The sequence below is a fragment of the Oncorhynchus tshawytscha genome, linkage group LG08 (assembly GCF_018296145.1).
Source record: "Oncorhynchus tshawytscha isolate Ot180627B linkage group LG08, Otsh_v2.0, whole genome shotgun sequence".
NCBI lineage: Eukaryota > Metazoa > Chordata > Actinopteri > Salmoniformes > Salmonidae > Oncorhynchus > Oncorhynchus tshawytscha.
This window is the reverse complement of record NC_056436.1, coordinates 69,251,106-69,265,529: the sequence shown is the minus strand read 5'-3', so window position 1 is coordinate 69,265,529 and position 14,424 is coordinate 69,251,106. Positions and strand designations below refer to the sequence as shown.

Sequence of the window (14,424 nt, the reverse complement as noted above, 5' to 3'; positions counted from 1 at the left end):
CTGGGTTAGTGACTCACCATCATCACAGTCAATAACACCAGAACAGCCTGGGTTAGTGACTCACCATCATCACAGTCAATAACACCAGAACAGCCTGGGTTAGTGACTCACCATCATCACAGTCAATAGCACCAGAACAGCCTGGGTTAGTGACTCAGCATAATCACAGTCAATAGCACCAGAACAGCCTGGGTTAGTGACTCAGCATCATCAGTCAATAACACCAGAACAGCCTGGGTTAGTGACTCACCATCACAGTCAATAACACCAGAACAGCCTGGGTTAGTGACTCATCATCACAGTCAATAGCACCAGAACAGCCTGGGTTAGTGACTCCCCATAATCACAGTCAATAGCACCAGAACAGAACATAGAATCTGGTATACAGTATGCTTGTTTGGTCTTAACAAAAGAGATCTCTTCTAAAAACACCCCATACTGTTGTCTTGTAAGTCTGGTCCAGAGGCTGGTTGCGGTCTGGAAGCTTAAGTTGTGTTTTAACTCTAGGCACCTATCATAAAAAGGGATGTATGATTTTACAGAAATTATTTTGGAGCTACAGTCTGCTCCTAACTGCTTATTTCTCCACAGGCAAAATCAGATCAGTGCTAATTTCTTTCTTCTCTAGTTTGATTTAGATGAGGTCTGTTGTATGTCAGACAGCATCATATAATATGACATGATAAAGGAATGTTTATATCTATCACTGTACTCATGAAGTGGAAAACATGGCACAGTATATTTATTTTAGATTTTATTTATTTTTATTGAACCTTTATTTAACTAGACAAGTCAGTTAAAAACAAATTATTTTTTACAATGAAGGCCTACCCCAGCCAAACCATCCCCTAACCCGGACGATGCTGGGCCAATTGGGGTTGCCCTATGGGACTCCCGATCACGGCCAGTTGTGATACAGTCCGGGATTGAACCAGGGTCTGTAATGACGTCTCTAGCATTGAGATGCAGTGCCTTAGACTGCTGCGCCACTCGGGAGCCCGAATGATCTCTTACACAGAGTAAATAGTTCATCTTATTTTATCCAGATATGCAAAAGAGCCAAGCCTGAAAGAAAGAAAGGCAAAGGAGGGGGAGGAGGGAGAAAAAAAAGAGTGCATCCACTATTATTTGACTAACAGTGAAGTGCTTCATAAACAGCAAGTGTAGACTAATAGTGAAGTGCTTTATAAACAACAGGTGTAGACTAACAGTGAAGTGCTTCATAAACAACAGGTGTAGACTAATAGTGAAATGCTTCATACACAACAGGTGTAGACTAACAGTGAAATGCTTTGTAAACAACAGGTGTTGACTAACAGTGAAATGCTTGGTAAACAACAGGTGTTGACTAACAGTGAAATGCTTGGTAAACAACAGGTGTTGACTAACAGTGAAATGCTTTGTAAACAACAGGTGTTGACTAACAGTGAAATGCTTGGTAAACAACAGGTGTTGACTAACAGTGAAATGCTTGGTAAACAACAGGTGTTGACTAACAGTGAAATGCTTGATAAACAACAGGTGTTGACTAACAGTGAAATGCTTGGTAAACAACAGGTGTTGACTAACAGTGAAATGCTTGATAAACAACAGGTGTTGACTAACAGTGAAATGCTTGATAAACAACAGGTGTAGACTAACAGTGAAATGCTTGATAAACAACAGGTGTAGACTAACAGTGAAATGCTTTGTAAACAACAGGTGTTGACTAACAGTGAAATGCTTGATAAACAACAGGTGTAGACTAACAGTGAAATGCTTGATAAACAACAGGTGTAGACTAACAGTGAAATGCTTGGTAAACAACAGGTGTATACTGACAGTGAAATGCTTGGTAAACAACAGGTGTTGACTAACAGTGAAATGCTTTAAACAACAGAAAATGCTTTGTAAACAACAGTGAAATGTTGACTAACAGTGAAATGCAGGTGTTGATAAACAACAGGTGTAGACTAACAGTGAAATGCTTGGTAAACAACAGGTGTATACTGACAGTGAAATGCTTGGTAAACAACAGGTGTTGACTAACAGTGAAATGCTTGGTAAACAACAGGTGTATACTGACAGTGAAATGCTTGGTATATAACCGGTGTTGACTAACAGTGAAATGCTTGATAAACAACAGGTGTAGACTAACAGTGAAATGCTTCATAAACAACAGGGGTAGGCTAACAGTGAAATGCTTGGTAAACAACAGGTGTTGACTAACAGTGAAATGCTTGGTAAACAACAGGTGTAGACTAACAGTGAAATGCTTGGTAAACAACAGGTGTTGACTAACAGTGAAATGCTTGGTAAACAACAGGGGTAGACTGACAGTGAAATGCTTGGTAAACAACAGGTGTATACTGACAGTGAAATGCTTGGTAAACAACAGGTGTATACTGACAGTGAAATGCTTGGTATTGGTAAACAAAACAACAGGTGTTGACTAACAGTGAAATGTTGACTTGAAATGTAAACAACAGGTGACTGACAGACTAACAGTGAAATGTAAACAACAGGTGTATTGACAGTAAACAACAGGGGTAGACTGACAGTGAAATGCTTGGTAAACAACAGGTGTTGACTAACAGTGAAATGCTTGGTAAACAACAGGTGTATACTGACAGTGAAATGCTTGGTATATAACCGGTGTTGACTAACAGTGAAATGCTTACTTTTCCAACCATGCAGAGTTAAGGATAAAGATTTGTTTTTTATTATACAAAAAAATAAGAATAACAGTAAATAACAAATGATAAAAACGAGTCAAAATAACATACAGGGAGCAGAAAATAACATGGTTATATACAGGGAGCAGAAAAAAACGTGGTTATATACAGGGAGCAGAAAATAGCATGGTTATATACAGGGAGCAGAAAATAACGTGGTTATATACAGGGAGCAGAAAATAGCGTGGTTATATACAGGGAGCAGAAAATAGCGTGGTTATATACAGGGAGCAGAAAATAGCGTGGTTATATACAGGGAGCAGAAAATAGCGTGGTTATATACAGGGAGCAGAAAATAACGTGGTTATATACAGGGAGAAGAAAATAGAGAGGTTATATACAGGGAGTAGAAAATAGCGTGGTTATATACAGTACAGGAAGTGGAAAATAACATGGTTATATACAGGGAGAAGAAAATAACATGGCTATATACAGTATGAATGCTTAGTTCTAAATGTGGCCCTTGGTCCTAATGCACTATTAACGCTAGCGGGAGTTTATTGCCCACCCTCAGCTCCGGTATCTGCTCTATGCAAATTGTTTGAGTAAATGTCTAATTATGCAAACTCTGAATTTTTGATTATCGGAGATCTCAATCTGGACTGTTTGATGCCAGCATCGTTTAAATTAAAAGACATTTGTAACTAACTAAATCTTACTCAACTAATAACTATACCTACCCGTCCTAATCCAAAAGACCCCCCAAAAATCTACATTAATAGACCTTATCTTAACAAATACATCTCACAAATATATAGCTTGTGGGTTATTTGCTAATGACATCAGTGACCACTGCCCTATTGCATGTATCAGAGATACTAGGCTAAAAAACCTTGACCCACATATAATTATAAAAATAAACTATAAACACTTCTCAGAGCAAGCCTTTATCCATGACCTTTATTATTCTGAGCTTTAATCCGTAAACTGCATAATGGACCCAGTTTTAGCGTTCTTTCTTTTCATACATTTTTACCTTCGTGGCTGATGAACACTCCCCGTTAAAGCGACTTAGGGTAAAAAATCAAACTAATCCTTGGTTTTCCTGTGATTTTAAAATCCTTTTTCTGCAAAAGAATCAAGCATGGGCCTTGCGAGGAAAACGGGGGAAACAGCTGATTGGCTGCTTTTTAGGCAATTGAGAAATAAATGGACCGGAGGAATAAAAAAGGCAAAATCTAGGTATTTTCTTGATGCTCTGACAGAGTCGGCTGGTGATCTGGAATTCTGGAAAACTGTTAACTCACTTAAACGAGGAAACTCCTTAACTTCCCTGCCGAAGCAAATTACATCGGAATCTGGGATCATCAGTGACCGAACTGAAATTTGTGATATTTTTAATAAGCATTTTATTTCTGCTGGTTTTCTTTTTGAAAGAAAAAATGGCCAACATGATCCTGACCGGTCTATTGTTTCAGCCCTTCGGCCTTTAGCTGATGTAGAAAACAGTAAGCCGGTTTTTAACTTTCAAAAAGTCACAGAAGATAAGGTCTTATCTGCACTATCTTCTATAGATTCTAAGAAAACATTAGGCGCTGACAACCTGGATCCATATTAACTCAAGTGTGCGGAACCTATTATTGCTGGTGTAGTGACGCATATCTTTAATCAAACATTTGTCATAGGAAAGATTCCTAAATCTTGGAAAACAGCTTTTGTTTTACCACTCCTCAAGGGAGGTGATGGTAGTGAGTTGGATAATTATCGGCCCATCTCTAAGCTCTCCACTTTGGCAAAAAGTCTAGAGTCATTGGTGAATAGGCAACTACAATCTTTTTTAAACTGTTAACAATACTCTTTCTAGTAATCAATATGGCTTCAGACCTAAACACAGTACTATTACGGCCACTGTACGTGTTGTAAATTATATTACTAATGCCCTAGATAATAGAAAGTACTGTGCTGCCTTGTTCATAGATTTATCTAAAGCTTTTGACACTGTAGACCATGCAATACTTTTGGGTAAGCTGTCGTCAATAGGACTGGGATTGGATGCCTGTCAATGCCTGACAAAACTCTTGATGTTGCAATGATGAAAATATCTCAAAAACCAAGAGAGGAATTACTAAAAACTAAACCAAAGAAGTAAAACAATGCAACTGTCTTTCACACTAAGTACAGCCAAGGTAAGGTGCTAGCTAGCATTAAACGTATCTTATAAAAAACAATCAATCTTAACATAATCGCTAGTTAACTACACATGGTTGATATTACTAGTTTATCTAGCTTGTCTTGCGATGCGTAAAATCAATGCTGTGCCTGTTAATTTATCATCGAATCACAGCCTACTTCGCCAAACGGGTGATTTTTAAAAAAAGAACTAGCGCATTGTTAAAAGCACTGTCATTGCACCAATGTGTACCTAACCATAAACATCAACGCCTTTCTTAAAATCAATACACAAGTATATATTTTTAAACCTGCATATTTAGTTAATATTGCCTGCTAACATTAATGTATTTTAACTAGGGAAATTGTGTCACTTCTCTTGCGTTCTGTGCAACAGAGTCATGGTATATCAGAGTCAGGCAGCAGTTTGGGCCACCTGGCTCCTTGCGAACTGTTTGAAGACTATTTCTTCCAAACAAAGACAGCCAACTTCACCAAACGGGGGAAGATTTAACAAAAGCGCATTTGCGAAAATGCACAATCGTTGCACGAATGTACCTAACCATAAACATCAATGCCTTTCTTAAAATCAATACACAGAAGTATATATTTTTAAACATGCATATTTAGTTAAAAGAAATTCATGTTAGCAGGCAATATTAACTAAGGAAATTGTGTCACTTCTCTTGCGTTCATTGCACGCAGAGTCAGGGTATATGCAACAGTTTGGGCCGCCTGGCTCGTTGCGAACTAATTTGGCAGAATTTTACGTAATTATGACATAACATTGAAGGTTGTGCAATGTAACAGCAATATTTAGACTTTGGGCCAGAGGGATGCCACCCCTTAGATAAAATAAGGAACTGTTCCGTATTTCACTGAAAGAACAAACGTTTTGTTTTCGAAATTATGGTTTCCGAATTTGACCATATTAATGACCTAAGGCTCGTATTTCTGTGTGTTATTATATTATCATAAAGTCTATGATTTGATAGAGCAGTCTGACTGAGCGGTGGTAGGCAGCAGCAGGCACGTAAGCATTAATTCAAACAGCACTTTCGTGCGTTTGCCAGCAGCTCTTCGCAATGCTTCAAGCATCGCGCTGTTTATTACTTCAAGCATATGAACTCCTGAGATTAGGCTGGCAATACTAAAGTACCTATTAGAACATCCAATAGTCAAATGTATATGAAATACAAATGGCATAGAGATAAATAGTCCTATAATAACTACAACCTAAAACGTCTTACCTGGGAATATTGAAGACTCATGTTAAAAGGAACCACCAGCTTTCATATGTTCTCATGTTCTGAGCAAGGAACTTAAACGTTAGCTTTTTTTGCACCAAATTGGACATGTTTCATTATTTATTTGAGACTAAATTGATTTTATTGATGTATTATATTAAGTTAAAATAAAAGTGTTCATTGTTCCTTCAGTATTGTTGTAATTGTCCTTATTACAAATATATACTGTGTATATATATGCAGGATTAAGGGAATAATCTATCTCATCACCCGTTCATGTGGGAAACCCTATATGGACAACCGAAAAGCCAATTAAAACAATGCATAGCTGAACACCGCTGCTCACATTATGTTGATCTGCCCACCCAAACAACACCTGTTCTCCTTCACATTTTGTTGATCTGCCCATCCATATGACACCTGTTCTCCTCCACATTATGTTGATCTGCCCATCCATACAACACCTGTTCTCCTTCTCATTATGTTGATCTGCCCATCCATACGACACCTGTTCTCCTCCACATTATGTTGATCTGCCCATCCACACAACACCTGTTCTGCCCACCCATACAACACCAGTTCTCCTCCACATTATGTTGATCTAACCATCCATACAACACCTGTTCTCCTCCACATGTTGATCTGCCCATCCATATGACACCTGTTCTCCTTCACATTATGTTGATCTAACCATCCATACAACACCAGTTCTCCACATTATGTTGATCTGCCCATCCATACGACACCTGTTCTCCTTCACATTATGTTGATCTGCCCATCCATACAACACCTTTTCCCCTCCACATTATTTGTCCACACGGTTAGCTAGCCACCTCCTGCAGTGAAGCAGAAGTGCCCGTGGTCCATGACGTTTACGTTGGAGGGCACTAATCAATGGAAATGGAGATCAGCCTGGCTCCATACTGACCTCCCCCAGACCTGTCTCTGGAGCACTTGCCACAGTAAGAGTTTCACGGGAGACCTACTCAACAGGGGGCTGGATTCTAATTAAGAGTCTTTAAGGCCTGTGAGGAACACTCTTTTAATAAGCAGGAAGCACAGCACAGCGCCGTGCGTGGGAGCAGCCCCATGACATACAGTATGTAACTCACAGACTTGGATCTCTGTCACAGTTTGTGATTTACATATTTTATGTAGGAGAATGTCCCACATGGGTTTTTACTGAAGAGAGACATTGATGTATTAGGTGTAGGCTAGTCTGTGACTGTGTTTGGTTTCAAAGATAATCAAGATGAGCTCTTAGTTGATTTTCTTTGTTTTTATTGTAGTAGATCAGACACTCACAGATATTAATAGGTATTTTTCGAAGCGATATCAGTTGGTCTGTTTTAAGCATTTGTGCTTGGGTTGTCCATTTAGACGAGTGGAGAGTTCTCCATTATCTTATCTGTGGGGTTAAAATGGAGCAACCCTATTGCTGGGAGTTTTCCGTAAGCGTTCCCAGATCACCCCAATGCCGACAGACACCCATGTGCCGGCTGGGGCAGGGGCAGGAGTGCCTGACGGAGAGAATTTGTGTCAGGGCTGTCTATGCTGCTCAGGCTCACCCCAGTCATGTCTCTGCTCTCATCAGTGCACAGGGAATTGATGGCTGTCAGCGCTGTGCTGAGTCGGCACTTCCCTACACCATACGCCTTGGCCAAGGTTAGCCAGGTGCCATGACATCATCAATGACTTGCATCAGGGCCCGCAGGCTTTGTTGTCCACCTACATTTGTCAGTTTGCTTGTTTGTAAATAGAAGAGCTGTTTTAATCGATTGGTGGTCAAGGTAACCAGCAAACTCAAGTTTGTTGTAGTGACTGACCCTAAAAACCAACTGATCCCATTTGAAACAGCCGACAGTGTATTCGGAAAGTATCCAGACCCGTTACCTTTTCCACATTTGGTTACGTTACAGTCTTATTCTAAAATAGACTACTTTTTTTTCTCCCCTCAACAACACACAATACCCCATAATGAAAAAACATACATTTATAAAAAATACTAACCTTAAATATCAATATTACATAAGTATTCGGACCCTTTACTCAGTACTTTGTTGAAGCACCTTTGGCAGCGATTACAGCCTTGAGTCTTCGTGGGTATCATGCTACAAGCTCTGGCTGGGCCGCACTGTGCTTAGGGTTGTTGTCCTGTTGGAAGGTGAACATGTCCTGAGCGCTCTGGAGCAGGTTTTCATCAAGGATCTCTCTGTACCTTGCTCTGTTCAGCTTTCCCTCAATCCTGACTAGTCTCCCAGTCCCTGTTGCTGAAAAACATCTCCACAGCATGATGCTGCCACCACCATGCTTCACCGTAAGGATGGTATTGGCCAGGTGATGAGCAGTGCCTGGTTTCCTCCAGACGTGAAGCTTGATATTCAGGCCAAATAGTTCAATCTTGGTTTCATCAGACCAGAGAATCTTCTTCCTCATGGTCTGAGAGTCTTTAGGTGCCTTTTGTCAAACTCCAATCGGGCCGTCATGTGCCTTTTTACTGAGGAGTGACTTCTGTCTGGCTACGCTACCATAAAGGCCTGATTAGTGGAGTGCTGCAGAGATGGTTGTCCTTCTGGAATGTTCGCCCATCTCCCTAACCAAGACCCTTCTCCCCTGATTACTCTGTTTAGCCAGGCAGCCAGCTCTAGGAAGAGTATTGGAGGTTCCAAACTCCTTCCATTTAAGAATGATGGAGGCATGCACTGTCAACTGTGGGACCTTATGCAGACAGGTGTGTGCCTTTCCAAATCATGTCTAGTTGAATTTACCACAGGATTACTTTCATCAAGTTGTTGAAACATCTCAAGGATGATCAATGGAAGCAGGATGCACCTGAGCTCAATTTCGAGTCTCATAGCAAAGGGTCTGAATACAGGTATTTCTGTTTTTTTAAACTTTTAATACATTTTCAAAAATGTCTAAAGATCTGTTTTCACTTGTCATTATGGGGTATTGTGTGTAGATTTATGAGATTTAAAACAAATGTATGAGATTTTAGAATAAGGCTGTAAAGTAACAAAATGTGGAAAAGGTCAAAGGGTCTGAATACTTTCCGAATGCACTGTACATGGCATTGATATGAGTCAGAAACATTTATTCTAGTGTAAAAATTGACTTCAACGTGTAAATAGTATAATTTTGGTCATAAAGTCAGTCCGGTCTAAAACGGAGTTTGGAACAGTGCATCACAATGAGTGAATTAAGGTTGGTATTGAATTAGTGCCGCACGGTTAATCGAATTCAGATCGAAATTGCGATATTGACATATGCAATATCCATATTGCGATTTACTCATTTCTTTGACACTCCATTAATACAACATAACGCAATGTATGCTTCCAGCAGAATGCACAGCCAACAACTATGGTTTGCATGCCCTGCCAAAAGGACCCTTATTGCACAGGGAACAACTATGGCCTGCCCTGCCGAAGAACCCTATCATGCAGAATAAGTGGATGGAGTTTGTTGGTTCCCAGTGGTGGTAAGTATACCGGTAGCTAGACCATAGACTGATGGTTATGTATCTGATGGTTTAGTATTTTTTGATAATCATTATCACTATCATAGCTGATGTTAACTGGCTGGATACCTAACTAGCTAGCTAGCTAGGTAGCTAGCTAACGCGTTAGCCTACCTCAATACAACTCGGATTTGGCTTGGAAACACGATAACATTTCAAAAGAAGGCAAATCATTAGTAGAAAAACATTTTGTCGTGATTCTGATGTCGCCAGATTGACTTTAGATGCTGTATAACTTTAGCCAGCTAACTAAGATTGAAGGAACCACCGTATTTTAGCTCGCTAACATTAGCATTGCTAGCTATTTTGCTAGCTATTTTTGACGAACTTTGCTAGTAACATTAATGGCAATATTGTGATCTCTCTAAGTAAATGTGCCATCATAATATGGCAAACTTGTTTCCTACTAATTATCTGCCTACTTTAATATGTCATTGTATTTCCATGGTACTCTAAATTAGTGTAATTTAGTGTAATTTAGACTAAACAGTCACATTAGCCTCAGAGGTGCAACCCATGTCTAAGGCACAAATAAATATTGGATGCAGCTATGGTGGTACTAGCTAACTCATGTCTGACTACAACATTGTACTAACTAGCAGCAACAAACTCAAACCAACCCAGGGACATAGAAAAACATGTCACAGATAGTGTAACGGCATCACCGGCCTGAATCTAATCCAGTCTGGAGCCAGTCAGTCTATATCTATAATGCATCGAATTAGCTTCCGAATGAGTACAATATTTCTTGAGCTATGTTTATAATTGAGGGATGATGACAATTTTTGTCCTGTTTTTCTGGTAGACAAAGTGTACAGTTGGGTGCCAGACTGATGCCCTTGGTTTGTACGGATCCTGGGACCTACAAGAAGGAACAAAGGTGGGTATCATAACCAACTTGATCTCATAGTTCCACTTCGGAATTTGCTGTAATTGGATGAACATCAATTTTTGGACATTAATTCTGCCTGGTTACAAGGTTAAATGCGGGGCTCCTGACTGGCTGTTACGAATCCCTTTGGCCCAGCAGTCTAGGGGGGACGGTAACGAGACCCGTAACATAACTCATGCAAAGTATATTAGTGACAAAGTAACAGTAAGAACGAAAAACCACAGACAACTAAATTACCGTCAAACACTCAGGGTTTATTTTTAAACGCACGGTAAAGGGGGGTAGGGCTGGACCCAAGGAAAGAAACAAATATCCAAAAACACTCCTAAGCTAGACTAGCTTACTTCAATACAGCTAAGTAACTAACCAAAAATACAGTGGGTGGTCCGCCCAGTTCTAACTAGGGTATTTAGACAAAATATTCCTATGGGTAGATTATGCCCATAGGCAACTTGTCTTGGTACCGCCTTTTCCCACCATCAAACACCATAACAATACTCACAGGTGTGGACAAAGTGACATGGAGAGAGAGAGAGAGAACCACAGAGGAACCAACTGAATGGGTTTTTAAACCAAGGGAAAGGGGATATGATGATTGCCACCTGTGAGGAGGGGAGAAGGAGAGAAAAGAAATGCATGAAAGAATAACAGTGGCGCAGTGGTCTAAGGCACTTTTTTATTTATTTTTTATTTCACCTTTATTTAACCAGGTAGGCAAGTTGAGAACAAGTTCTCATTTACAATTGCGACCTGGCCAAGATAAAGCAAAGCAGTTCGACAGATACAACGACACAGAGTTACACATGGAGTAAAACAAACATACAGTCAATAATACAGTATAAACAAGTTTATATACAATGTGAACAAATGAGGTGAGAAGGGAGGTAAAGGCAAAAAAGGCCATGGTGGCAAAGTAAATACAATATAGCAAGTAAAACACTGGAATGGTAGTTTTGCAAGGGAAGAATGTGCAAAGTAGAAATAAAAATAATGGGGTGCAAAGGAGCAAAATAAATAAATAAATTAAATACAGTTGGGAAAGAGGTAGTTGTTTGGGCTAAATTATAGGTGGGCTATGTACAGGTGCAGTAATCTGTGAGCTGCTCTGACAGTTGGTGCTTAAAGCTAGTGAGGGAGAATCTCAGTGCAAGAGGTGTCACTGCAGTCCTTGGTTCAAATCCAAGCTGCATCACATCTAGTTGTGATTGGAAGGCCCATAGGGTGGTGCACAATTGGCTGAGCGCTGTACAGGTTTGGCCGGGGTAGGCCGTCATTGTAAATAAGAATGTGTCCTTAATTGAGTTGCCTGGTTATATAAAGGTCAATTTAAAAATTCCATGTAGTTACAGGGTTAAAACAGAAACAACTCAAAGGGTTAGGGTATTAATTCTGAGTTGTTATTGTTTGGGGAAGGCTTAAAACAAAATAATCCAAGAAAATGTGCTGTTTCCATTAAGTATCATCTAGTACTCTCCCTGCTTGCTTGGGAATTGTGAACTGCTGTGGTGTGGTGGTCTAAGCAGTGAACTCTGGTTCTGAACCTTTGGAGTTCAAGCCCAATGCAGTGCCATCTTTTTTTGTGGGGGGGTCAGCATCAACAAAGGCATATATTGATGTCCTCAGGACCTTTTCAAACGTCCAAAATCCATGTCCAGCAATGTAATTGCAATTGTTTAGCGACCTCAAAAAATTATTTAACTCGCTGTTCACTTGCTATTTTCACAGCTTGTCAGGCAAGACCTCAGAATAAAAGTGTGTAATGGAACTGAAGTACCCTTGTGACACTTCCTTCGTTGTTGCCAGAGTCTCCCTCGACTCCTATGAAAAGGAGTTACTGCCCTGATGACACAGATGGCTTCATCAACAACGATAGGTAATGTGTGTTATGTGAAAAGTTGTATTAAAAATAACCTGGGTTGATAAACTAGTAGGCTTATTCCCCAGCCAAGCAGTTACACCTAGTAGAGTCATTTTAGTTGTGAAGTGCATTATCAAAAAGCTTTGTCATTTTATTTTTTACAAAATGCAATTTACCACTTGGCTGTATATTATATCACCCTGTCACAGGCCCTCCCAGTCAACATCACCTCATAATATTGCCTGCTGCAGTTGTGGAGACGTCCAGTTTGCAGCAGGACATGCAGCATAGAGAAGACCAGCAAGGGGGCCCTCATCGGCCTCATGCAGACATGCCCTCGTTATGAACATTCCTATGAATGGAACGGTCAGCCACATGTTGGCAAGTATATGGCCAGCAACCTGCACCTGTCAGCACCAACAGCTTTCACAGGCTCCTCATTTGTACACATACAGAAGGTAACCCACTTCATTACTTTGAAACATTTGATAACCCAATTGTGAAACATCATTTATGTAAACTGACACTATTTGTTGTTTATTTTCTACTTCTTAGATGCATATAATATCCAGGGCATAACCTAGCCTAGTGGAACCAGCCTGATTGCTGTGTTCACCATTCTATTTCACTTCACATGTTATGATATCTGAAGTGAAATAGAAAGGTGAACGGAGCAATCAGGCTGGTTCCTCAAGGCTAATCATTAATAATGTAATCAGTGCTCTGTGTGTGCGTGCGCGACCGATCGACCGACCGACCAGTTGTGGCCAGGAGCTGATCTACGCTGCTATGGCCATCAATGAGGCTTGGGTAAAGATCTCACCTCCAGCTTCACCTCTTGCCTGCTCACCAACTGTCGTCGATGGGGAGACCAGAATTGGGTAGGTTTTATCTGACCTGTTCAAACTTCAACATAGTACCTGTCTGTGTGTCAGATATGACCTATCCTAACTGTCATTGGTAATAGAACAGTGACTATGTGTGTATTTGTTCACAGAAACATGTATGGCGCCAGCACATGGAGACTTGCAAGATGATGTGATGAAGTCCGGACTGACAGATGGGCTTGAAATATATGTTTTACTACACAACTTTTACTTGTATTGTCTTTTTTAATGAGATATTATCACTCAATATGGGGAGGGGAGAAACCCTGTGTATTCTAGACCAGGATCAGGGGAACTATGGGACATATTTCCACTCGAACATGTTTGCCAAGGTTGCCCCATTAGCACCAGACAAAATGCTGATAAGCAAAGTATCCTTATCGGCTGGGAATGACAATGGAAGGTGAAAGGTTCACATTGTTTTATTAGCAGAACACTACTTCTATGGTATTATGTAAAGGGGGGTTTATTAGCAGAACACTATGGTATTATGTAAAGGGGGGTTTATTAGCAGGACACTACTTCTATGGTATTATGTAAAGAGGGGGTTTATTAGCAGAACACTACTTCTATGGTATTATGTAAAGGGGTTTATTAGCAGAACACTATGGTATTATGTAAAGGGGGTTTATTAGCAGGACACTACTTCTATGGTATTATGTAAAGGGGGTTTATTAGCAGAACACTACTTCTATGGTATTATGTAAAGGGGGTTTATTAGCAGAACACTACTTCTATGGTATTATGTAAAGGGGGTTTATTAGCAGAACACTACTTCTATGGTATTATGTAAAGGGGTTTATTAGCAGAACACTACTTCTATGGTATTATGTAATGGGGGTTTATTAGCAGAACACTATGGTATTATGTAAAGGGGGTTTATTAGCAGGACACTACTTCTATGGTATTATGTAAAGGGGGTTTATTAGCAGAACACTACTTCTATGGTATTATGTAAAGGGGGGTTTATTAGCAGAACACTACTATGGTATTATGTAAAGGGGGTTTATTAGCAGAACACTACTTCTATGGTATTATGTAAAAGGGGGTTTATTAGCAGAACACTACTTCTATGGTATTATGTAAAGGGGGTTTATTAGCAGAACACTATGGTATTATGTAAGGGGGGGTTTATTAGCAGGACACTACTTCTATGGTATTATGTAAAGGGGGTTTATTAGCAGAACACTACTTCTA

The 14,424-nt window shown here is 40.0% G+C and overlaps 1 protein-coding gene and 1 long non-coding RNA gene across 3 annotated transcripts in view; both read left to right on the top strand.

Annotated features, from left to right (window-relative positions):
- LOC112256032 (X-linked interleukin-1 receptor accessory protein-like 2) overlaps positions 1–14,424 on the top strand; it is a 424,604-nt gene that overhangs the window by 118,026 nt on the left and 292,154 nt on the right. The gene's annotated exons all lie outside the window — the stretch shown is intronic.
- Positions 9,130–13,431, top strand: LOC112256033. Of its 2 annotated transcripts, XR_006083926.1 has the most exons (6): positions 9,130–9,551; positions 10,396–10,470; positions 12,208–12,355; positions 12,550–12,798; positions 13,102–13,221; positions 13,338–13,431. It is a non-coding gene; the product is annotated as an uncharacterized LOC112256033 (long non-coding RNA). The 2 variants fall into 2 exon arrangements; XR_002954356.2 differs by having other exon boundaries at positions 12,550–13,221.